The 25,790-nt window shown below is 46.6% G+C and overlaps 1 protein-coding gene across 1 annotated transcript in view; it reads left to right on the forward strand.

The window, feature by feature from the left end:
* faf1 (Fas (TNFRSF6) associated factor 1) overlaps positions 1 to 25,790 on the forward strand; it is a 216,769-nt gene that overhangs the window by 112,317 nt on the left and 78,662 nt on the right. The window lies entirely within an intron of this gene.

Consider the following 25,790-nt stretch of genomic DNA (forward strand, 5'->3'; position numbering starts at 1 on the left):
ATTATAATCAAAAGCAGAGCTGGGGTCCCCTCGGAGTTTTAACAGCGATGTAATTTGATCGGGGAGCGGCCGCGGAGTTTTGTGAGCTTATTGATTCACAGAGCAAGGGAGGGTCCCATTGGAGGTCTGAGCACAAGGGGTCGCTGAAACGTTTGCAACATTTTTCCCCATATGCAAAGGTGCGTTGACAAGTCACAGCGTTACGTGAAAGCCGTTTGATCTGGAAATACGACTTCCATGTTGGAAATTCCACACAAACGCACCGAGTCAAACCTCAGAGCCGGCCAATGCGGAGAAAACCAAGCTGGTGATGTAACGCCGACCTTTGACCCTGGTCAGATGTTTGACATGAGTACAACCTGGTTGGCCAGAAATGGCCCTTTTTGGGGTAGAATGGCAGTCGGGGTGACGCAATATGCCTTCATTTTGTTTAGTTTGCCATTTCTCGTTTATCTTTAATGGCTTTTCATTTGCAGAGCAAGTAACCAATGAACAGTGTGACCTCGTGTTTTCCCAGAAACTCCTCGTGAACGCATTGAATTCGAAGGGTGAAACGTCACAAGTTGGAGCTCCAAATAGTCAAAAAAAAAAAAAAAAAAAAAAACAACAAACGAAACACCACAAAATGGCGGCACCAACAATAAATAAAATGACGTCATGTGACTGCAACAGGAACGCGTCACTAGGAATAAGAAAGCCACCCAACCATAAAACACAACAATATAGTGACATGATGGTGACACTAAAAAGTAACGTCATAAAAGTGTGAAGGCACAAAAACCAAAAGTGCACAACACGAAACCCCCAAAACATTACATAAGGGGTCTGGAAACACAGTCAAAGCAACATAAAGGCAAATGTACTTTATAATATTAAAATCAGAGAACACAGCAATAGAGGAGGTCGAGGGAGTCTGAGGGTCTCTGAGGGACGGTGGGCCTGTCCGTGAACCCGGGGCCTGCGATTCAAAAGCCAATGCTTATCCAGTTGAACATTAGGGAAGACCCCATGCACACACAGCTGGGTTAAGCCGGATCCTTGCATTTACTCCATCCCTAAGCAATCCTGGATGAGCCCCCCAATTCTCGCTCAGGGTCTCGCCCCTCTCGATTTCAAGTCCTCACGTAGAGAGGTTGGAAATGAACCTTGAACACCTGACTCAGAAACAGACACTCATCCAGTTGAAGGGTATGGAAGTCCCCCTACTCCGCTTCTGGAGTTTTGCACCATATGTGAGCAAACCTGGATGAGCCCCCCCACCTCCAAATGTCACCACAGTGAGGACTTACATTTCTGGTCCTCACATGGAGAGGGTTGGACATGAACCCTGACCACCTGACTCAGAAACGGACGCTAATCCAGTTTGGAAGTAATGGCAGTCCTCTTGCCCAGCTGAGTTACACTGGCAGCCGCGAGCAGAGTTGGGTTTAAATTATACAGTGCCAGGCTGCCTGCCCCTTCCCTAAGCAATCCCAGTTGAGCCCCCAAAGGTCACCATGGTGAAGAATCGCTCAGGGGTCTCGCCCCTCTCTGTTTCATGTCCTCACACAAGCCCAGGCCCTCCCAATTTGCATATCCAGCTTTGGGCTGGTCGTGAGTCCAGGACCTCCGAGTCAGTGGTGGGTCGTCCTCTTCTGGATTTACTTCCAGCCTCCTCGTGTTGATGTCATTGCTAGACCCTGAGCGATTACTCGCTGGCGACAGTCTGGGAATGGCTACTCCCTAAAGGCAGATGGAGACCACGGCCTAAACGGCCTAAAGGTATGTAATTAACGGGGCCATTTTCCGCCATCCTTTCCAGTCTTGCATGCTTTTTACCCTTCATGTACTCCACTCATTTAAAATTGTGCAACAAGACGATTAAACAGTAACAAAAGTTTAACGAAAGACGCCTCTCGCCAGATGCATCAACGGTTCGCCACTGCGTCTTTAGGCTCGACTGGCGAGGTGTAGGGGGCTATCGGTTGATTGGTTGGTGGGTTAATTCGACGCTGGCCGTTTATTGCGGATACGGTCTTTGTGGCAAAAAAGAGCAGTAGAGACGTGGCAAACCCTTGGCGACAGGTTTCAGGCAACCCATCAATGTCCCTAATTGAAAAGCACTTCACTTAATATGTCCTCGTATGGCTTCTTTAATCCTTGTGTCTAAATGGTTGCATTGGAACAAAGCCGCGGTAACAAGCTTAGGTGGGTCCGTCATCTCATATGACCAAAACCTGTCAAGAGTATAAAAGCCCAGTCTCCAACCTGGTGGTCAAATCGCTCCAGACAGATGGCAACTTGAGCTCCCCTCCAGTCTGCAGAGTCGGCGGGTTTGGGGGGGGGGGGGGGGGGGGCTCATCGTCTCATTGTCAGCCACCACCTTCTTGTTTTGTTTTTTTATTAACAAAATGAAGGCTAACGGCGGGCAGTAAATGAGTCAGTAAGACTTGAGAGACAGGTGAACGCGTTCATGCATTAGAGGGCGGCGGTGGGCTTAAACCTAAAGATGGTGGAAAATGAGAAGGGCGCAAACCAGCGCTGAGATCGGCGAATTCAAAAGTCAAGTCGGTGAGACGCTTTGTGGTGGACTTGCAGTGAAGTGTAAACGTCCAGCCTTACAAGGCTACGGCCAAATGCTGCATATGGTGCTCCAAGACCGCCGCAGTGTGTGTGTGTGATGTGAGTAAAACGGATGAGATCAGCCCACCTCCATTACTGGGAAGGGCACTGGAGAAACGTGGGGCACGGGACACGTGTGATTCTGCAAAATTTACAGCCATTTAAATGCAAAATGGTGGCACCTGCCATAAAGAAAATGGCGTCACACAAGGCCTGATTAAGACCCCCAAGACCCCAGAGTGTCAAAACTCAAAAGACTTCCATCACTTCATCTCACTGCCTCACTAGGCAAATATGACTTTTTATTTCATGGATGTTTTTATATCGTGTGCTGCTATCTTTTTTCCACTTGGTCCTTTTTTTATTGTTGTGTATATCATAGCATCCTGCTTCACAATTCCACCTTAGAAAAGAAAAAAAATAAAATGTCCATGTGTCTGTCCGGTTGCTATGTCTCTGTCATTCCTATAGATGACCATCACACAACATTAACACTGTGCTTATACGAATCCCAAACCAAAAGGAATATAAAAGAGACTTAAGCATTGCATGTCATTCAACAAATGGTGTATCAGAAACATTGGTTCTAATAAAATGCATTGCATTTGTAATTCCAACAGATGGTGCATCACAAACATTTGTAGTAATACTTTTTTTTTTACTACATACATTACAAAAACCATTCCAATAGCCATCGCAAATCAAAGGGCATATAACAGAGACCTATGTATCGCATTTGTCATTCCAACAGATGGCACATCACAAACAGTTGTTGTAATAAAATACACCACATCTGTAGTTCCAACAAGTGGTTTATCAAAACATTTGTAGTAATGCAAGGCATTTTATTACTACATGCATTACAAAATCCACTCCAGTAGATGGCTATCACAAATCAAACTGCCTATAACAGACATATACAGCATGTACTGTATTTGTCATTCCAACAAATGGTGCATTGCAAACATTAACACTGTGCTTTTACAGATCCCAAACCAAATGCCATATAACAGAGACCTATGCAGTGTATTTCTCGGAGTATTTCTAGTTTATCATTCCAACAAATGGTGCATCACAAACATTTATAGTAAGGCATTTTATTACTACATGCTTTACATAATACATTCAAATAGATGGCCATCACAAACCAAATGGCATATGACAGACGTATGCATTGTATGTGTCATTCCAACAAATGATGCATCAGAAACATTTGTAGTAATAAAATGCATTGAATTTGTCATTTCAACAGAGGGCACATCACAAACAATTTGTAGTTTTGCATCGTATCACTACATGCATTACAAAATACATTCCCCTAGATGGTGTATCACAAACATCATACCAAATGTCCTATAACAGAGACCTACGCATTGCCTTTGACATTCCCATAGATGGCGCATCACAAATATCATCGCCGCGTTGGTGAATTCCAAACCAGACAGCAATAAAGCATCATAACAGAGAGCTACGCATTGTATGGTGCACTGCAGATGTTAACACCAGAGTCCACTTTGAGCTCTTCGATTTCAGCCCGTCTTAGATGAATAGCACGGCTTGTGTTGCTTCAACTTACTGGTCTGTCGTTACTCTGATCAGCCTGATTGCTCATTTTTTACACTTGGGTGATATTTGCCAGCCTCCAGTGTTTAGGAGTTTCTCCAGTGTGCAGAGATGTTTTAAAAAAATAGTGGGCTTGGAAAGTATGCGGACCCCTTCAGTTTTCTGCACACTTTATTGTGCTGTAGATTTAATTTTAAACGGACCTTTACATTTGCCATATCTGCCCATCAAACAACACTCGGTGACCCGTGATGACAAAGTGAAAGCATCTGTTTAAATTAAAAAAAGGTTGGCAAACGTATTAAAAATCTAAAACTGATTGAATTCAGCCCCCTAATTCAGTACTTTGTAGAAATCTGTCTTCATCTCCTTGGGTAAGTCTCTACCAGCTTTGCACACTTGGATTTGGACAGTTGATCCCATTCTTCCTGTCTCTGTTAGACTCTAAACTTCTGTCTTCAGATCTCTAAGGGACGGGCTTCAGCTGGGCCACTCAAGGACACTCAGAGACTCGTCCCAATGCCAGCTTTATCTTGTGTACTGAAAGGTGAACCGTCACTTCAGGTCTTCTTGAAGGACCTCCCTCTGTATCTCCCTTCAGTTCTGTCCAGTCTCCCCATTTCCCATTTCATGATGCGCCCACCACCATTCTTCACCACAGGGTTGGCATTAGGCAGATGATGAGCAGTGCCAGGCCTTCTTCACTAGACATACTGCTTGGAGTTCTGCCCAGAGACTTCCATTTTTGCCTCATCTTTTTCTTTGTGCTTTCAGAGTCCTTATTCTTTACAATCAAGTGTGGCTTCACTGTGTCGTAAGCCCCCAAATGATGGAGTGCTGCTGAGATGGTTGTCTTTCTGACAGGTTCTCCCACCTGAAAAGCTCTGGTAGAGTGGTCATTGTGTTCTTGGTCACCTCCATGATCAGGGCTCTTCTTGCTTGGTTTCTGCAGTTTGACTGGACACCCAATTCTGGGAGGAGTCCTGGTGGTCCCAAGCTTCTTTTATGTCACAATTTATGAGGGCACTGTGCTCTGGAGACCATTCAAAGCGTAAGCAATGGTTTTATCCCCTTGCCCTAGTCAGTGCCTCACCGCAATTTGATCACGGAGGTCTACACAGAGTCCCTTGAACTTCAGGGGGCTTGGTTTTTGTCCTGACAGGCAGTGTGAATCGTGGGAGCTTCTATCCACAGGTCCACGTGTTTCCAGTCAATTCAGTGTGCCCAGTCAAGTTCTAGAAACATCTCCCGGATAATGAAAGCAACCAGGATGGACCCGAGCACAATGTGAAGTGCCACAGTAAAGGGTCTCAATACTTCCAGGAAGGAGAAATTTCTGCCAACCTTTCGGACAACATGTTGGCACTTTGCCATGATGGGTTACCGAGTGTAGACTGGGGGGCAGAAATGGCACCGTAACACAGTACAGTGGGCAGGCAGTGAAGGGGTCTGTAGATTTTGTGAACCCACTATGCATGTTGAGCCTTTCTCTACGCACTACTTCCACCGCGATTCACGCGGCTCAGTTAGAAGAGCGTTTGGGTACAAAAATCTCATAATCGCATACGTGCCACGCCGCCAGCTGCGAGAAACGGCGAACCCTCTGAGACCAAGCACGTGAATGTTCATTTTACACGTTTAACAGGGGCCGGCACCACAGGTCCCACCACAACAGTGGCTTTCGCCGTCGGGCGAGTAGCGGAAATGAAAGTAACACATTAGGAAAGCAATTCTTGTTTTAAAGTTTCCATCTCTTGGTGTTTATTTTTTTTTATTTTTATTTTTGCGCTTTTTACGTCCCTAAGTGAACGTGACGTCAAGTCCTTGCGAGCACCGTGACTTTACTCCAAGAGTCGTGTGCTCGTGAGTTTGACGGCACCGTTAGAGATGCGCACCCCCATTGTTTCCAGTTTCCGTTTCACCCCCTCAGTTAGACACCCACTGAGCGAAGCCCTAGCAGGACCACTAAACTAATCCTGGGCGGATCTCCTGGTGCTCTCGGGACAGCCTCAGTTCTGGTTGACATGATGGCCTCACGCAGCGTCCGTAGATTTGACGGCTGTGAACCTCCCATTCTGACCAGTTTGCTTTGTGACGTGCTGCCTTAACATGCTGGAGGTCACCATTAGGGGTAATTGTGCCCATGAAGACATGGGATGCACAGGGTGAGCAACAACACTCAGACAGACCTCGACATTCAAGCAATGACTGATTGGTTATTTAAAGTGTGCCAACAAAACATTCCCCACACCATTAGACTGTTGGCACAAGGCAGGCAGGATGCGCCGATTCATACCGTTGACACCCTAGTGTGCCTCAGCAGAAATCGAGATTCGTCAGACCAGGCCACTGTGTTTCCGTCTTCAGCTGTCCAGCTTTGGTGTCTTGTATCTCACGTAGGTTCCTCACCGAGGCTCACGTTCAAAGTCGTTTTTTGTTCAACTTTGACTCGTCGAGGTTTGTTAACGTTACTTTTACGCCCGTGCCATGTTCCATGTGTGATGTGGCCAGTTGCCACCCGTAACTGTCCCTCCGCCCCATAAATCTGGAGGGTCTTCCACAGTTGCTGGCAGTTTGTTTTGAAGACGCTAGGGAGTTGGCGAGTCTTACTTGTGCTATTTTGCTGTGCGTTGCCATGGCAATTCTTTGGATTTTTTTTTGACCATTTCACTCTGGTTCGCACTTGTTCACCTTACTGGCGACTCCTTTTTGCCTTGTGTACCCCACCGGGAGCCTCGTGCTTACCAAGCATTTTAGTGCTAATAATCATTTTACTTTATGAAGAGTCTGTGTGGCCCTTTTTGTACCTAGCCAGGGTTTTTGATGGGATTTCCCCCTCTAGTGTGCATTTCTAGAAGTGTTCTTGGAGCTTTCAGTTCATATCGTGGTGACCCTGCGCCCATTCTGGCCTGTTTTTGGCCGACAGGAGTGGAGGCTGACTTCGGTCTTCTGCTGACTCGGGCTGGGGAAATGATGGGCATTCCGAGATGCCCCTCTGCTTACACAGTTGTCACTCAGTGGGGTCACCTGAGCTACCATAGTGTTTCTGTCAAGTTTGAGCCGGTCTGGCCATTCTCCTCTAACCTCAGTCATCCACAGGACCGTCACTCACTGGATATTTTTTTTTTTTTTGTTTCTCTCACCATTTTGGGGGAAACTCAGGAGGTTCTTCGTCGTCTTCTTCCTAACGTTTATCCAGCATTGACGCAAGGTCTGCTTTCCGGCATATCGCTCTCCACTTCTTCCTGTCCGAGGCGTCTTCAGGTGTGGCGTTGACTCGTTTCATGTTCTCATCCAACTGATCCAGCCATCGCTTCTTCGATCTTCCACGCGGTCTTTTGCCACCAGGGTTGAGGTGAAATTCATGAGGCTGTTGTGTGAGAAATTCCCAGTAGATCCGAAGTCACTCGGAGCAGCCCGTCTGACACCAACAATCATGCCCCTGGTTCAAATCAGAGAGCCGCGATGTCAACGTGAACTGAAGCTCCGGCCTCAAATTTATGCTGGCACATGATTGGCTGATTAGATAGCTAAGCAGGTGCACAGGTGGTCCTAGCAGTTTGTCTGTTCTGTAACCCGCCACGTGCTGCCCTCATCCACTGTATTCCAGTGTGGTGCTGAGGCGTCACCTGCTGCACTCGGGTCCCAATCCAGGTGAGTCGTCACGTGGTGGGTGTGGCAACGCACTGTGATCAGCGCACACTCATAATCTCCTCCTCAGTCCTGTATAAAAGCACTTTGGAGGTCCCAGTACCTCCCCGGACCCCCATTTTTATCACTTTACACGCCCTGTGCTTATTTATATTTTTGAACAGTAAGTTACGTTGGGAGCGGTCATGGGGGGCTGTGCCTTTGTGCGACACCTGCCAGATGAAATAAGGGGCAGCAGTGTCGATTTTGAGGGACACCCCGGCCCCCCCCGTCATCCCTGCTCTCAGCCGTCCCGTTGCTGTGCAGCTATGCGGGGCTTGTTGACAGGAGCCATGAGGGATGATGGAGCCGCATTACCGCTTATTACTTTTCTCTTTCCTTAAGCACCCATCTGAATGCTGCCCAGGCTCCGACTTGCAGGCAGGCGATCGTCATGGAGGATGGCGTTGAGTGGCAGTTGCACATCGTTCCCCGCGGGGGATTGACAGGCCTGGAACATCGTTATTAGACGCCTCTTCCATAATTGCTGACATTTATCCAGTGTTTCGGCGTATTTGCTAATGTATTAATGCAGTCAATCTTTGAGGGGCTGCACATGCCTTTTCAGCCCTGGCTTTCAGAGACGCTTAAATTTGTGGGCCCACACATGCTCACTCCGCCATTGGTTGCCGTAGCGACCGGGCTCAGCGCTAAGCCTCGACAGAGCCCTTGTGTGATTGCTTTTTTCAGGTGACATTAACTGGGAAGTCTGAGAAGAAGTGTCCTTTTTTATTTTATTTTATTGTTTAAGGACTTTTAGGGCACAAGGTCCTCTGGCCGCAAAGGGGTGTCGCACCATCTCTTCTCACACTACCCCCACCCTGCCCACCACATAAGCCCAGCGCAGGCCCCCTAATCTCTCCAAATGCACCCCATTAAGAATTTCACTGTAGTCTGCCCATGTGACAGTGGTGACCCCATAATCCTCAATTCCCAGTTCCTTTCCACTTTTGTTCCACACTGAAGTTCCCTGTTGTTTTGCTCACTCTGTGTGTGTGTGTTTGTGTGTGTGTGTGTCTGTCCCAGCCATGTTGGTACCTGCTGTTATCTTCCTTCTCCGGTGGCCCACCGGCCTACACTTTACTTGTCAGTTCTGCCGACCCCGACGCCGTCCTTCGCATTCCCACTAATCTCCACACTTTCCCTGCTGTCACCTTTGCTCAGCACTGCCCAGCTTTCTTGATGTCGTGATGTGGCTCCATTCTTTAATTATTCTTCATCTTCTTAACATTTTCTCTTTCTTTGTAGAACTTTATTTGTCCCCAGGGGGACGTGTGGCTTTTTACAGAAGCTCATTAAATACATAGATGTACAGCAGAATGACTTTGTAGTCATGAGAAGAACCTTTCTGACTTAGCACTTGTACTTGGCCGTTGGTATAAAGGACCCCCGTCGCGTTTCTTGATACACTTCAGCTGAAAGTCCTCAGTGTTGGTGTGTCACAGAGGGGGGATGTGCAGCGTTGTTCATGACGGCACCCATTCTCTGCTCCACCACTACCAGCAGCGGGTCCAAAGGGCGTCCCATATAACTCAGCCTGCCCTTTTATTTAGCTTGTTGATTCGGTGGGCCTCACGTGAAGTGATGTGACCGGCCCAGCAGACCATGTTGGCCATCAAAGGGTCACAGAAGATTAAAGGTTGCTCTGCCCTTTCTTCTACAGTTCCTCTGTGTTATGAGACGAGTCCATTCTGTCATTGATGTGGACGTCCAAATTCTTGTTGGAGTGGACCGCCTCCACCTCCACTGCCTGAGTAGACACCGGACATGAAGGTGTGGCGAAAGTCAGTCTCCACTTCCTTGGCTTTGATTATGCTAGGTTGCAGACAATTCTCAAAGTTCTCCCCCTGACAAGTGTGGAATTATCTGAGAGTTTCTGCAGGTGACCTGACAGAGGTGTACAGAGTAAAGATGACAGGCCTCCTCCTTCTGCTGCTCCATTGTTGCTCACACAGTCCTTGAGCCTCACAAACTGCAGTCTGCCAGACAGATGGTCCATCATCAGGACACCACAGGCTCACCCACCCGCATCTCACTGGGGTGACCACTTAACAGGAATGGCTGGATGCTATTGAAGGCGCTGGAGGAATCAAAAAAACAGAATTCTCACAGTGCTGCTAAATAGCTGACTAGCTGTCTAATCCTGCCAACTACTATCTATCTATCTATCTATCTATCTATCTATCTATCTATCTATCTATCTATCTATCTATCTATCTATCTATCTATCTATCTATCTATCTATCTATCTTTCTATCTATATAGTTCCTTTTTCTATCTATCTATCTATCTATCTATCTATCTATCTATCTATCTATCTATCTATCTATCTATCTATCTATCTATCTATCTATCTATCTATCTATCCCTGCCAGCTACGCTATCTATATATCTATCTGTTATATAGTGCTTTTCATATCGACCGATCTATCTATCTAATCCTGCCAACTACACTATCTTATCTAATCCTGCCAACTACGCTATCTATCTATCTAATCCTGCCAACTACGCTATCTAATCCTGCCAACTACACTGTCTGTCTGTCTGTCTATCTAAACCTGCCAACTACGCTGTCTGTCTGTCTATCTATCCCTGCCAGCTACGCTATCTATATATCTATCTGTTATATAGTGCTTTTCATATCGACCGATCTATCTATCTAATCCTGCCAACTACACTATCTAGCTATCTAATCCTGCCAACTACGCTATCTAATCCTGCCAACTACACTGTCTGTCTGTCTGTCTATCTAATCCTGCCAACTATGCTGTCTGTCTGTCTATCTATCCCTGCCAGCTACGCTATCTATATATCTATCTGTTATATAGTGCTTTTCATATCAACCGATCTATCTAATCCTGCCAGCTATGCTATCTGTCTGTCTATCTATCTATCTAATCCTGCCAACTACGCTGTCTATCTATCTAATCCTGCCAACTACACTATCTATCTATCTAATCCTGCCAACTACGCTATCTATCTAATCCTGCCAACTACACTGTCTGTCTGTCTATCTATCCCTGCCAGCTACGCTATCTATCTATCCCTGCCAGCTACGCTATCTGTCTGTCTATCTAATCCTGCCAACTACACTATCTGTCTATCTAATCCTGCCAACTATGCTATCTATCTATCTAATCAAGCCAACTACGCTGTCTGTCTATCCCTGCCAGCTACGCTATCTATCTAATCCTGCCAACTACACTATCTATCTATATATCTATCTGTTATAGAGTGCTTTTCATATCTGTCTATCTATCTCTATCTCTCTAATCCTGCCAACTAAGCTATCTGTCTGTCTGTCTATCTATCTATCTAATCCTGCCAACTACGCTATCTAATTAATCCTGCCAACTACGCTATCTATCTAATCCTGCCAACTACGCTATCTATATATCTATGTGTTATATATTGCCTTTCAAATCTATCTGTCCTTATGGACTTGCTAGCCATTATGCAGGTTCTTCCCTGAGCACAAACTGAAGTGCATTTGGATACCTTTGTATGCTATACACGCCCTTGAGCCCGCTCTAAACGCACATGCACATTTTTGGACCCTCAGACTCTGGCAGCGGTGTACACATGGACGCCTTCACAGTCTTGAGTCACCCTTGGTGATTCTTTCAGACCCCCAGCCCCAGTCAGAGTGTATAGTAATACTTTAGGGGATGGCAGTTCCTTTATAATGCATTTGGAGCCTGGTTGCAGGCATGGTGCAAGGTGGGTCTGGAGACTGTGTGTTGGCCATGGTGCCACAGGGTGGCCAAAGAAGAAGAGGCCCTGTGACCCTCGCCCACTGGTCATTTGCATCATTTGTCATCTTTTTTAACTGACGTGTTCCTGTGCTGCATCTGAGTGGACCGCTGTACTTGCATTGCACACATTAGGGGGTGAGCTCAGTTAACTCGGTCAATCCAAACACAAATGGAATTGTACTTCAGAGTCTTCAGTTCCTTATGCCCACCCTCAGACCTGTTCTGTGCCCCTCTGTACCCTGTCATACGGGGTGTATGCACTCTCAGGACCCCCTAATTACCTAACAGTGCCTGCTCCCTCGGGCCTAATCTGGACATGTTTCCAGTACACATTCACTTGTATACTGCAGGTATGAGGGTCTCCTGATCCCCTTAGGCTTCTCCGAACACCTGTGCACCCTTTGAGACCCCCCACCTTTTCTTGTGTACTGTACATGGCAGTATGTACACCCACAGGCCCGCTTTGTAGGCAGTTTCAGACCCTTGGCCCCTTATAAAGGTATGCCCACCCTCTGACCCAGTCTGAACACCTCTGCTCTCTTTCAGTCAGGACATGCGCACTCTCAGGCCCCCTCTCTGAACACCCCTATACGCACAGTGGTATATGCTCACCCTGGGTTGTACACTTTGAGACCCCTATCCCATACATGTTACAGTATCCCCACTGTTTGTATGTGCACTCTCAGGCCCAGTGTGAGGACCCATGAACACTCTGAGACCCCCTTGTATGCCGTGACCCCAATCTGAACACACACACACACACACACACACACACATGGGTGAGTAGAGCCTGACCGTTGATGCCTGTGCCGGCAAGTGCAGGAGAGCTGAACAGGTGTGCTGGGCGGGCCCGACGGCTGGGGGGCTGCGTGGAGTGCAGCTGTCAGCTGTAATTATCTCACACTTTCATTCACCCCCTCACTCACTCAAACCAACTAGCGGCCTTTGCAAGAAGGGAGGAATAAAAAAAAAGAAAACAGAAGAAGCAAAGGGCGAGAAAAAGCTTTTCTGTATCAGCGCGGCCTTTGCCCAAATGCAAGTGTTAATTAAAAGAATCCAAGAAGGGGCCGTGTCTCTGTGTGGAGCTGAACTCGGGGTCAGCGAGGTTAACGTGCCGGGCGGGGTGCGCCCCTCGCTCAAGAAGGCCGCCTGTCTTTAAGAGGCTTAGAGAGACGCAAAAGTCGACCTGATCTCGGCTTGAACGGCTCAATCTGGCAAAGTGTCTCCCTGCCGAGATGCAAAGGGCTCAACTTGTGAATTGTTAAAAGAACTTTCAGGAAAGTAATGCGCTGTGAAATCGCCACTTACCTATGTTAAAGAATGGGCAGGGGCACACACGGGCGTACACACGTACAGCGAGACAGGAAAAATGAGGGGGCAACCACCAGGAGAGACCATGAGCGTTGCCCCCAAAGCGGCATGAGCCCCCCGCGTGCGGCTCGTAATCAATAAAGCTGGGTGCACGTTCTGTATAGCGTCTGTCATTGTCAGGAATTTGATGTGCAGCTCTTAGCAGACTTATGGCATTACGGGCTGAGATATGCGCACTTCACTCCACAGCCCGACCCTGTATGGCGCCTTTCATAGTGACACGTCTGCCATGGCGAGTAAGGAAGGAGTTAAAGTGACTTGGCCAAATGCATGATGCCCTTCTGGGGAAGGAAAGAGTCCGGGGTGGCAGCACATTATTCAGTGTGTTTGGGATCTGTATAGCGTCTTTAAAAGGACAATGAGGGCTATGCAATTGGACTCTGTCGTGCAAGGTGGGCGCTACAGTCCCCACTTCTGTGTGACTCTGAGTAGCTCAGTAAACCTGCTATTGCTGCACCTGTGAGAAACAAATGTCACTAGTATTGACAGTAAAGTTAATAGCATCTGCGTCTGTTTTATATAGTGCCTTTCACAGTGACACATAGGAACAGTTTACATTGTGGTACACGAGTAATCTGAATAACTTGAGCTCCTGCAAAGCTTTACATGAGAGAAAAATGGCAACATCCTCAAACCTGTATAAATGAGTTTAGGGGAGCCAGCCGTGGAGTCTGTATAGCGCCTTTAGGTCAGCCACAGCTAATCAGTCATAACAGCAGCAACTCTCACAACACTGTGCATCTGTCTGTCTGGTGCCCTTCCTGTCTGTCTGTCAATGTGTTCTTATATAGTGCCTTGTCTGTCTGTCTATCTGATAGTGTCTTTCACTTCTGTCTATTATGTCCATCCATCCATCTATTACGTAATTCTGTCTGTCTGTCTATCTAATCCTGCCAACTACTCTGTCTGTCTGTCTGTCTGTCTATTGATCTATCTAATCCTGCCAACTACGCTATCTATTGATCTATCTATGATAGATACTTTATTAATTAATTCCAAGGGGAAATTCATATACTCCAGCAGCAGCATACTGATACAAAAAACAATATTAAATTAAAGAGTAATAAAAATGCAGGTAAAAACAGACAATAACTTTGAATAATGTTAACGTTTACCCCCCCAAGGGTGGAATTGAAGAGTCGCATAGTGTGGGGGAGGAACGATCTCCTCAGTCTGTCAGTGGAGCAGGACGGTGACAGCAGTCTGTCGCTGAAGCTGCTCCTCTGTCTGGAGATGATCCTGTTCAGTGGATGCAGTGGATTTTCCATGATTGACAGGAGTCTGCTCAGCGCCCGTCACTCCGCCACAGATGTCAAACTGTCCAGCTCCATGCCTACAATAGAGCCTGCCTTCCTCACCAGTTTGTCCAGGCATGAGGCGTCCTTCTTCTTAATGCTGCCTTCCCAGCGCACCACCGCGTAGAAGAGGGCACTCGCCACAAACGTCTGATAGAACATCTGCAGCATCTTATTGCAGATGTTGAAGGACGCCAGTCTTCTAAGGAAGACTGCACAGAGAATCAGTATTGGCAGTCCAGTCCAGTTTATCATCCATGAGCATGCGGGGGGCTCATGGTCTCTCCTGGTGGTTGCCCCCTCATTTTTCCTGTCTCGCTGTACGTGTGTACGCCCGTGTGTGCCCCTGCCCATTCTTTAACATGGGTAAGTGGCGATTTCACAGCGCATTACTTTCCTGAAAGTTCTTTTAACAATTCACAAGTTGAGCCCTATCATTATAGGTCTGCACCCTCTGCACACAGTCACCTCTGATGATCACGGGGTCCATGAGGGGCCTGGACCTCCTAAAATCCACCACCAGCTCCTAGGTTTTGCTGGTGTTCTGGTGTAGGTGGTTTGAGTCGCACCATTTAACAAAGTCCTTGATGAGGTTCCTATACTCCTCCTCCTGCCCACTCCTGATGCAGCCCACGATAGCAGTGTCGTCAGTGAACTTTTGCACGTGGCAGGACTCCGAGTTGTATTGGAAGTCCAATGTATGTTAGCTGAACAGGACCGGAGAAAGTACAGTCCCCTGATACTCTCCTGTGCTGCTGACCACAATATCAGACGTGCAGTTCCCGAGATGCACATACTGAGGTCTGTTTGTAAGATAGTCCATGATCCATGCCACCAGGTATGAATCTACTGCCATCTCTGTCAGCTTGTCCCTAAGGAGCAGAGGTTGGATGTTGTTGAAGGCACTAGAGAAGTCTAGAAACATAATTCTTACAGCACCACTGCCTCTGTCCAAGTGGGAGAGGAATCGGTGTAGCATGTAGATGATGGCATCCTCCGCTCCCACCTTCTCCTGGTATGTGAACTGCAGAGGGTCGAGGGCGTGGCGGACCTGTGGCCTCAGGTGGTGAAGCAGCAGCTGCTCCATGGTCTTCATCACATATGACGTTAGAGCGACAGGCCGGAAGTCGTTCAGCTCTCTAGGACGTGATACCTTTGGGACTAGGGTTATACAAGATGTTTTCCAAAGCCTCGGGACTCTCCCCTGTTCCAGGCTCAGGTTGAAGATGCGCTGTAGAGGACTCCCCAGCTCCAGCGCACAGACCTTCAGCAGTCGTGGCGATACTCCATCTGGACCCGCTGCTTTGCTGAGAGTGGGTTAGGTGGTCAAACCTGTTAAAGAAGTTGTTCATTTGGTTTGCTCTCTCCACGTCTCTCTCAATGGTAGCATCCCGCTTTGAGCTCCAGCCAGTGATGATCTTCATCCCATCCCACACTTCCTTCATGCTGTTATTCTGCAACTTCTGCTCCAGCTTTCTCCTGTACTGCTCCTTCGCCGCCCTGAGCTGGACTCGGAGTTCCTTCTGCACGTGCTTGAGCTCATGCTGATCACCGCCTTTAAAAGCCCTTTTCTTCTGGTTCAAAAGGCCCTTGATGTCACTTGTAATCCATGGCTTGTTGTTAGCATAGCAGCGTACTGGTCTTACTGGAATTACAGTGTCCATACAGAAGTTGATGTAGTCAGTAGTGCAGTCAACAACCTCCTCAATGTTCTCACTATTTGATCCCTGCAGGATATCCCAGTCCGTATTTCTTTCTATCTATCTGTTATATAGTGCCTTTCATATCTGTCTGTCATACAGTTCCTTTCTTATCTCTCTGAGTCGGAGTGTATGTATTACGTGCAGCACAGTATAACATTCAGCTCCATCCTTTCCTGTGGACGTCTGATTTTCTCGGCGATGGACATGCGGAGTATTGGTGAGTGCGAGGTGTCCGGCTGTCCTTTTTCTGCACCCCTAGTTGGCGTTATGAAGTTGTGTATTTTCATTTATTCTTGTTTGCCTTGCTGACTTATGTATGTTGGTTGAACACACAAGTAGAACATCACTGCACGACGCTAGGACTGTAGCTATAAAGAGTATGTGCAGGCAGCCCTGTTATATAGCGCCTTACACCCTGCACACTTAAAAGCAGAGCTTGAGGAAGTGACTCCAGTGCCTGTGCAGATGTCAGATGGTGACAGTGGAGGTCCATTAGCAGAGAGTGTGTCCCATGTAGTGCCTTAAGACTTTCTCCTTAAATTGGTTTTTCCCAGCTAAGCCCACTCCTCCCTGCTCTCACCATCAGCCTTTCCCAGCAGTTCTTCTTCGGTTTTTCTTCCATGTAGCGCCTTCAGGCTTTCCTTACAGTGGGCTTCATGTCTTTGTAGAGTGAATCCCCTCCTCCGTGCTGCTGGCACTGCTGTTTTTACTTTTATGACGCTGAAGTCAAGCCATCAGTCCACCATTGATCGTTTATAGCGCCTTCATGCATTCAGTTCAAGTTACGATTTCGTTCAGCCAGGTGTTTCCTGCCGTCAAGCAAGTGGAATTCCAGGAGGCTCCTCACATTCCTTGAGGCTCCCTAATGGATGTCCAGTAAGTGGCGAGTGTTCCCTTTGGTTTCTTTTCATATAGCGCCCTGCCAGAGTGCAGAGTATATGTGCCCAAACGGGTCACGTAAGAATGGCAGATGGGGTGCTGAGGGTTTTGAGGGTCGAGTGGCTCACTGGTGCAGCACCCTTTGTGGCCGGATTGAGTAGACTTGGTGATTTGATCCTCTGTAACCTGCTGCCCGTTCTTTTTTTTTTTTTATTGACATGTATTGTTCTTTTTTTTTTTTTTTTTTTGATGTTAATCTTTTAACGATGTCTTCCGGTCGCCTCCTTCCCCTCCAGCGGGTTCATCAGATCTGCGTCCGCTTTGTTTTATTTACTCGTTTTCGTTTGCATCTCCAGAAGTTGCTTAACCCCGTTGAAAGGCGGGTGCCTTCTCAGGCCAGTCCAGGCAAGTCGGCAGCTTGCAGAGTCCCGAGTCGCTCAGCAGGGGGGTGGTGGTGGGCACCAACTGTGAGCTCAGCAGTGTGCCAGGACTCGATGCTCCCAATTAATTAGTAGTTTTGTTTTTAACAACATTATCCGCGAGACGAGCGGCTCTGGCGTTTTGCTCATTTACACCACGCTTGCCTGCGAACGTTATTGACCGCCGGCCACATCAAAACGGGGCCACGTCGGAGCGGGCTGTCAAAATCCAATGCCACGCCAGTACATTGTCGCCATTGCTGCTGCTTGGTGTGAGAGTGAGGGCAAGGCTGGCATCCTGTGAAACAGACGAGGAAAGCGTGATCTCTTTGGAAAACACAACATTGTGTTGACAAATTTTTATAACAAATATAAACACGTGCAAAGGCTGCCTTGATGTCAAGACGGCTCTCGATGTCACGTGATCACTTAATGGAGTCTTGCTGTTGGTGACTTCTGGGTGGGTCTCCCTGCACCTCGAGATGAAGTCCTGCACAAGCCTCTTGTACACCGGAGTAGCCATCTGAGAGCTGGTATTTGGGGTGCTTGCTGTGCCGAGGGCAAACCGGGAGGGAGGACGGCGGTCCACCGGGCCTCACCATCAGCTCTGACTGGTTCTCACAAAATGCAGTAGGCCATGATCCAGGAAATGGGGCGGGGGGAGTGGGGGAATTTGGCATCAAATGGCGTAGTTGCCAAACCCCCCACCTCCCTCACCCCATCTCCATGGTCCATAAGGCGTTAAAGACGCTGGAGACATCAAGGAGCAATGGTGCCAGTTTGGTCCAAGCAGGAGACTGGCCCGGTGGATCATGGATATCGGATCCTGAGGATGATGTTCAAGATGTTCTGAAAGCAGGGGGTAACACCTCTGGGTCACCTAATATCCAAAGAGTGCAACACTTTGTAAAAATCAAAAAAAAAAAAATTGGATGTACGGCCATAAGTGCAGCCGTGAGTCATCATGTGACTGTCTATTTTTGGTGTTTGGTTCACTGTATTGGTCCCAGAGGGGAAACAATCTTCACTTGACCATAAATACACTCACTGGCCACTTTATTAGGTACACCTATCCAACTGCTTGTTAACATAAATGTCATAAATGGCAGCAACTCGATGCATGTCGGCCTGTAGACTTTGTCAAGACCGCCTTCTAAAGTTCAGATTGAGCCTCAGAATGGGGAAGAAGAAAGGAGACTGAAGTGACTCTGAATGTGCCAGACTGGCTGCTCTGAATATTTCACAAACTGCTGGGGTTTTCACGCACGGCCATCTCTGGGGTTTACAGAGAGTGGTCCAAAAAGGGAAAACGTTCACTGAGCAGCAGGTCTCTGCTGGGTGAAGATGATGCCAGAGGTGAGAGGAGAATGGCGGACTGGTCTGAGCTGACAGAAAGGCAACAGGAACTCCTTTGTACCAATTGAGCCTCATTTAAATGGCACAGCCTAGCTGAGTATTGTCACTGACCATGTCCGTCACTTTATAATCTGCAGTGTCCCCATCTTCTGACGGCCATTTCCAGCAGGATAACACGCCATGTCACGAAGCTCAGATCATCTCAGACTGACTTCTTGAACATGACGATGAGTTCAGTGGACTCAAATGGCCTCCTCCGTCAGTAGGTCTCAATCCAGTAGAGCACCTCTGGGATGTGGTGGGAGGGGAGACTCACATCATGGATGTGCAGCCAGTAGATCTGCAGCAACTGTGTGATGGCGTCATGTCAATATGGACCTGAGGAATGTCTCCAGCACCTTGTTGAATCTGCAGTGCGCCATGAAGAATTACAGCAGTTCTAAAGGCAAGAGGGGGTCCTAGCAGGGTGTACCTAATAAAGTGGCCATTATATATATGTAAAAATGGAGACCACTTTGCAAGGATCTGACAGTAAAGAGTGTTCTCCTGTTGATCAGCAAAGCCACATGAAGTCCACTGAGATCCAATGTTGTCAAATTTACTTCACCAGCTATACCTGCCTGATATCGTGCTGGTGCCACCCAAACAGCTCCGACCCATCGATGGCACGGACTCCACCGCACCTCTGAAGGTGTCCTCTGGTTTCTGCCTCCTTTGTCGTAACTCGCGTGGGTTGTACGTCTGGCTCTGCGAGACCAGAAGATGTCGGATTACACGACTTTAAAGCACTGCTTTGCATTTCTGAAGTATCGTGTCACTCGTTCCTTTTTCTCCCAGCCAATAAGAGTCCAGGAGGAGGAGCCAGTGCCGTGTAAAGGCTTTCCAGGTATGACAAGTTAAGCCACAACCTTCAACCCATAAAACACGAGACTTCAGAGAGATGTTTGCGAGGTCCACAACACCCACGTTCCTCGTCCCTTGTAGTTTCATGAGAAGGTTTGTGTTCAGACTCGGCAGAAGTCAGAGAAAACTTTGAATCAAAGGGGCCAGGAGATGAAGCCGAGGTAACGACGTGCGAGGGTCACACACGGAAAACATTAATCAAACATCGGGAAACCATCACAGGGTAAGTTTGGTATTTTCATACCAAAGTCAAATGTTTTTTTCTGCCACGTAAAATTGTGCTTCAGATTCCAGCATTTTCTATAAATTGTTAAAAGTTGTCAGAGCCAAACTTTAATTTCATCCAAACTCCGATAAGGAGGAAGTGCCTGGTGGCGCTGATAAAACATCACGTCATACATTTCTGGGGAATTCTGAGGAATCCCCAAGGCAACAGTTGATGCGAAACCTCGCAAAATGGAGACGCTTGCAAGAAATCGAATTCCTGGAGGTCAAAGAAGGCCCCCCAACCCCCCAGTTTAGGTGCATAAAAGTCCAAAGAAACTCTAGAAGATGCCAATCAAAGCCCTTGGCAGTTCCACCTGAGTGCTCATTGGTTCAGCTGATTGGACGAAGTCAAGGGGGACGTCAGACTACACGACTGCTGCTCACAGGACTGCAGTGCCACTCACGAAGATTTGCCAAGTGAAGTCCGTGACTGAAAATCAATGGAAGAGTCGTGGAAGCTGACGGGAGTTGTCTTCTCACTGCTCCGTGCAGATTAGCCGGCTGGAATGGCTGAAGTGTAACTGTGTCCATCATAGTGGGCTGAATTTAGGGGCGCATTTACTTACCTGCTTCTCCAGTAACTTCAAGCCGGTCAGACATTCTGGGAAAATGTAACTGGGAATAAGGAGCGTGAAGAAAGAGTGGCAGCGCTGTCCCATTAATGTCTGCAGAGTCTTCGTCTGGTTCTTCCTCGCCCTGTGACCGGCCTGACGGTGCTCCACTTTGGGGACAGCACCTGCGCTGGGCGCTCCGTGTGAATGGCGAGCGTTTCGGGGTTGGGGGGCAGGGCGGTGAAATTCCCTTCCCCTTTTTAGCGCTTGCGGAGCGCCGAGGTATTTTAACTGGCGTGTTAATAACGGTTCAGGGACCTTTGTGTTGTAGACATTCCAAAATGGGTTCCCACCAGGAATTCGGCAGTAAACCCACAGTGGGAATCCTGAAGTAAAGTCACAGTGGGGAGGCCGACTTAAATTCCTCTGATTATTTCCTGTTAGATGCAGGGGGAAAAAGAAGGTTTTTGATCATCAGTGTCATGTCGGTCATCATTGTCCTCTGAGGTTCAGTTATTTTCCACCAGGGAGCTTTTTTTAACCCTGCATCGCTGATCCACTGAAAATATTATTCAGCCTTCCTGTTTTATGGTGTGTGAAGAATTCCGAGGGACATAATGAGCCGGACCTGAGTGTCCTGTTGGTGTTTTTGGTGCTCTGCACTCTCCTCCTTTATTGACTTTCATTTTCTTTACGCCACCATTTTTTGTCACATAGCACTCTGTCCCCGGGTTTGTTTTATGTCCCTTCTCCTCTTTAGTTGGCTCCTACCACACTTTTGTTGCAGCCTTGTCCTTTACTGCTTTCAAAGCCTAATGTGGCGTCTTTATTGGTCTGAGTGTACTCTTCCCTTTTCTTACACAGTACAGCTCCTCTCCTCGACTCATTATTATGGATTCACTTCTCCTCCAATGCCCAGTCCACCCTACAGGATGGCATTTAGTCCCCTGGAGGGTTTCTGTTGCCCCGCCTCTGCCATTTGATGGCCCCTCCCACATTTTCATTATTCACCTGCTTTACTTTTTCTTCTAGCGCCCCTGTGCCACATATAGTACCAGTTTCTGTTGCCCAGTCTAGTATGCCAGGATCTGCCTCCATCTCAGCTGACCCACTAAGTGACACTGAGGAAGTTGCTGAACTGGACAGCCCTCCACATTACCAGTGCAGTTTACAAGGAAAATGGCGCCACTGAGTGTCAGCCCTGGAAGTCATCTCGGAAAAGTCGGAGCAGTTGAAGGGTCTTTTATTTGGTGTTAATGGAAAGCGCCCTTCATTTAGTGTGGGCACCGAGGGCTGTAACAGGTTCACAGGTGAAATACAATTACAGACTTCATACATCAATTTAAACAGACTGAAGGAATACAAAGTTATACATTTTAATAAGATGAAACAAATGGCTATTAGTGGACATTGGAAGAAAAACTGACGCAGAGCTCTCTGTCTGTCTGTCTCAGTCCGCCCGCCCGCCCGCTGGTGCTAGGGTCTTATTTGGTCATGCTTCAGCAACACCCATAAGTGTGGTCGGAAGAAGCTCGTTAGACACCTGGAGTACAATACAATACAATTTATTTTTGTATAGCCCAAAATCACACAAGAAGTGCCGCAATGGGCTTTAACAGGCCCTGCCTCTTGACGGCCCCCCCAGCCTTGACTCTCTAAGAAGACAAGGAAAAACTCCCAAAAAAAACTTGTAGGGAAAAATGGAAGAAACCTCCGGAAAAGCAGTTCAAAGGGAGACACCTTTCCAGGTAGGTTGGGACGTGCAGTGGGTGTCAAAAGAAGAGTGTCAATACAATACAATACACAGAACAGAACAAATCCTCAATAAAAAATACAAATTTTTTAGAAGTACGGAGCAGAATTTAACAGTAGATGATATCACATAATAAGATTTGGATAAGTTTAGAGTCCTGGGACCTCATCCATCAAGCAGCCTCCCCCATTTGGCCATTCCACGGCTGAAAGAGCGCTGGGCCAGCCAATCCGATGAAAGGACCCCTCTTTCCCACGATTCCTGCAATCCTCCATCAGAGATGACTTTACCTTAGGCAGGCAAAACAACTTGGCAGGTGGGCCGTGGGCACCAAGTGCCACATTTGAGTATCGAGAAGAGAAACAGAATAGGTGAGGGTTAGTATCCAATTCTAACTATCATGTTACTTACAGTTAGGTCCATAAATATTTGGACAGAGACAACTTTTTTTTAATTTTGGTTCTGTACAGTACCACAATGTATTTTAAATGAAACAACTCCGATGCAGTTGAAGTGCAGACTTTCAGCTTTAATTCAGTGGGTGAACAAAACGATTGCATAAAAATGTGAGGCAACTAAAGCATTATTTGAACACAATCCTTTCATTTCAGGGGCTCAAAAGTAATTGGACAAATTAAACAACTGGAAATAAAACGTTCATTTCTAATACTTGGTTGAAAACCCTTTGCTGGCAATGACAGCCTGAAGTCTTGAACTCCTGGACATCACCAGATGTTGGGTTTCCTCCTTTTGAATGCTCTGCCAGGCCTTTACTGCAGCGGCTTTCAGTTGCTGTTTGTTTGTGGGCCTGTCTGTCTGAAGTTTAGTCTTCAACAAGTGAAATGCCTGCTCAGTTGGGTTAAGATCAGGTGACTGACTTGGCCATTCAAGAATTTTCCACTTCTTTGCTTTAATAAACTCCTGGGTTGCTTTGGCTGTATGTTTTGGGTCACTGTCCATCTGTATCATGAATCAATTTGACTGCTGTATTTAGCTGGATTTGAGCAGACAGTATGTCTCTGAACACCTCAGAATTCTGTCCTGTGTCAAATCATCAATAAACACTAGTGTCCCAGTGCCACTGGCAGCCATGCACGCCCAAGCCATCACACTGCCTCCCTCCTCCGTGTTTTATAGATGATGTGCTATGCTTTGGATAATGAGCTGTTCCACGCCTTCTCCATACTTTTTTCTTGCCATCATTCTGGTAGAGGTTGATCTTGGTTTCATCTGTCCAAAGAATGTTTTTCCAGAACTGTGCTGGCTTTTTTAGATAGACAAAGCCTGAGGAGGACTGGAGGGAGAAGGACTGGTGGCAAGAAGGGACTGAATGGTATTGGTGTGTTGTGTTGACTGGTATTGTGGGCACGTGAAACTGTAAATAAACATGTTTACTGTGGCAAAACCTGTCTCTTGCCTGCCTGTGTCCAGGTTAGGGTGGCGGTACGCCTCCTAGTGGGTCTATCTATCTATCTATCTATCTATCTATCTATCTATCTATCTATCTATCTATCTATCTATCTATCTATCTATCTATCTATCTATCTATCTATCTATCTATCTATCTATCTATCTATCTATCTATCTATCTATCTATCTATCTATCTATCTATCTATCTATCAAGTAGTTAATGTTATGTCTACCTACGTCTGTTTGAGGCTGGAGGTGCATTGCAGTCTGGACTGTCAGTCCTGAAGACATGAGGGTGACAAAGCAGCTGAGGGTCACTCAGATTGGTGAGGTCATCACCAGAGCTTCATGAACTGTATTTATGTTCTATCTGACCCTACCAAGATGGCCGACTCATGTGGACACTAGTTATGCAGTCTCTATTAGAAATAGAGGCTAAGCTGTTAAAGATGCTTTATGAAGCTGTATGAGCTATCTGTCTGTCTGTTTGTCTATTTTATAGTTGCCTTTCACATCTATCTAGCTATATATGTTTATGTCTTTCACATCTGTTTCTCAGACAGTCATATAGTGCCTTTCATGTCTGTCTATTACTACGTTATCTGTCTGTGTGTCTATTATGTAGTGTCTTTAGTGAGACGTCAAGCAAAATGACCCCTTTTATTGGTAAACTAAAAAGATTACAATATGCAAGCTTTTGAGGCAACTCCGGCCCCTTCTTCAGGCGAGATGTAATACAGGAACTGGAGTTCCATGTGAAAGCTTGCATATTGTAATCTTTTTTTAGTTAGCCAACATAAGGGGTCATTTTGCTTGACTTGTCACTACATTCATAATGGCTAACATGGTTCAACACCCTAGTACTGTGGTGTCTTTCAAATCTGTTTATTAGTCTGTTCCATATAGTGCCTTTCATATCTCTCTGTCTGTCTGTCTGTCTGTGTTTTTGTCATATAATGCCTTTCACATCTGTCTTATATGCTGCTTTATCTGTCTGTGTGTCTGTTACATGTTGTGCCTGTCTATCTATCTATTGTCTAGGACATTTCACATCTGATTAGCTCTATATATATATATATATATATATATATATATATATATATATATATGGTTGAAATAGTTTACTGTCAAATAAATGCAAAGAGTACGCGACACGTGTTTCGCCCTCATTCTGGGCTCATCAGGCGTACACACTCACTGCACTCCCTCTCGGGAAGGTAACCACCCATACAATCAGATTGTGACACAGACTTCGAATGCCGTGAATATATATATATATATATATATATATATATATGTATACAGTATGTCTGTCATATAGTGCCTTTCATATCTCTCTGTCTGTCTGTGTTTTTGTCATATAGTGCCTTTCACATCTGTCTTATATGCTGCTTTATCTGTCTGTGTGTCTGTTACATGTTGTGCCTGTCTGTCTGTCTATTGTCTAGTACATTTCACATCTGACTAGCTCTATATATATATGTATACAGTATGTCTGTCATATAGTGCCTTTCACATCTGTCTGTCTGTTTTTTACTGCTTGGTCTGTCCGTGTGCCTTTCAAACCTGTTTATCAGTCTATTGTATGGTGCCTTTCACATCTGTCTATTGTATATTGTTTTATCTGATCTGCTAGCCCCGTTATCTCTTCAGCACGTGTAACAGAATGCTTTTTCAGTTATTTAACATGGTTTGCCTCACTCACATGCGCCTTTCCTTGGTATCCTCGTGTGTCCTGATTGGCGTCCCCCTAAAGCCTACATCAGGGTCTCTGTCATTTTGAGGCGCCTTGCTCACCTCCTGTCCACCATTTTGCTTTCTCGTCTTTGGAGGTGACTCTGCGAGCGCCCCCTACACCTTTACACCTCCTCGGGTGTCTCGCACTTGCACTTTCTCTTTTGATGACGTCACCAAAGCCTAACTGACCAATCAGATTGTTCGTAGGCACCGGGTTACACACACAGAGACCTTGGTGTTTCATTATATAGCAGATCTGTCTGTCTATTTTGTAAGTATACAGATTTGAAAGGCGCTATATGGCCTCTCTATTATATAGTTTCCTTTCAGATGTGTCTATCTATTGTATTGTGCCTTTCATCATTTGCCCCACAGACGGACTTTCCCTTCATTTCATGGACTTTTCGTTTTGCTGGTGTTGACATTAAAGTGCGTTTCTTATATAGTGCCTTTCACTTGGCTGTCTCATACTTTGATGCCAAGTCGAGCAACTGAATTCGGACCCTCTGAAGCTGCCCCCTGTTGAAGGACCATTA

The sequence above is a fragment of the Erpetoichthys calabaricus genome, chromosome 10 (assembly GCF_900747795.2).
Source record: "Erpetoichthys calabaricus chromosome 10, fErpCal1.3, whole genome shotgun sequence".
Lineage (NCBI taxonomy): Eukaryota > Metazoa > Chordata > Cladistia > Polypteriformes > Polypteridae > Erpetoichthys > Erpetoichthys calabaricus.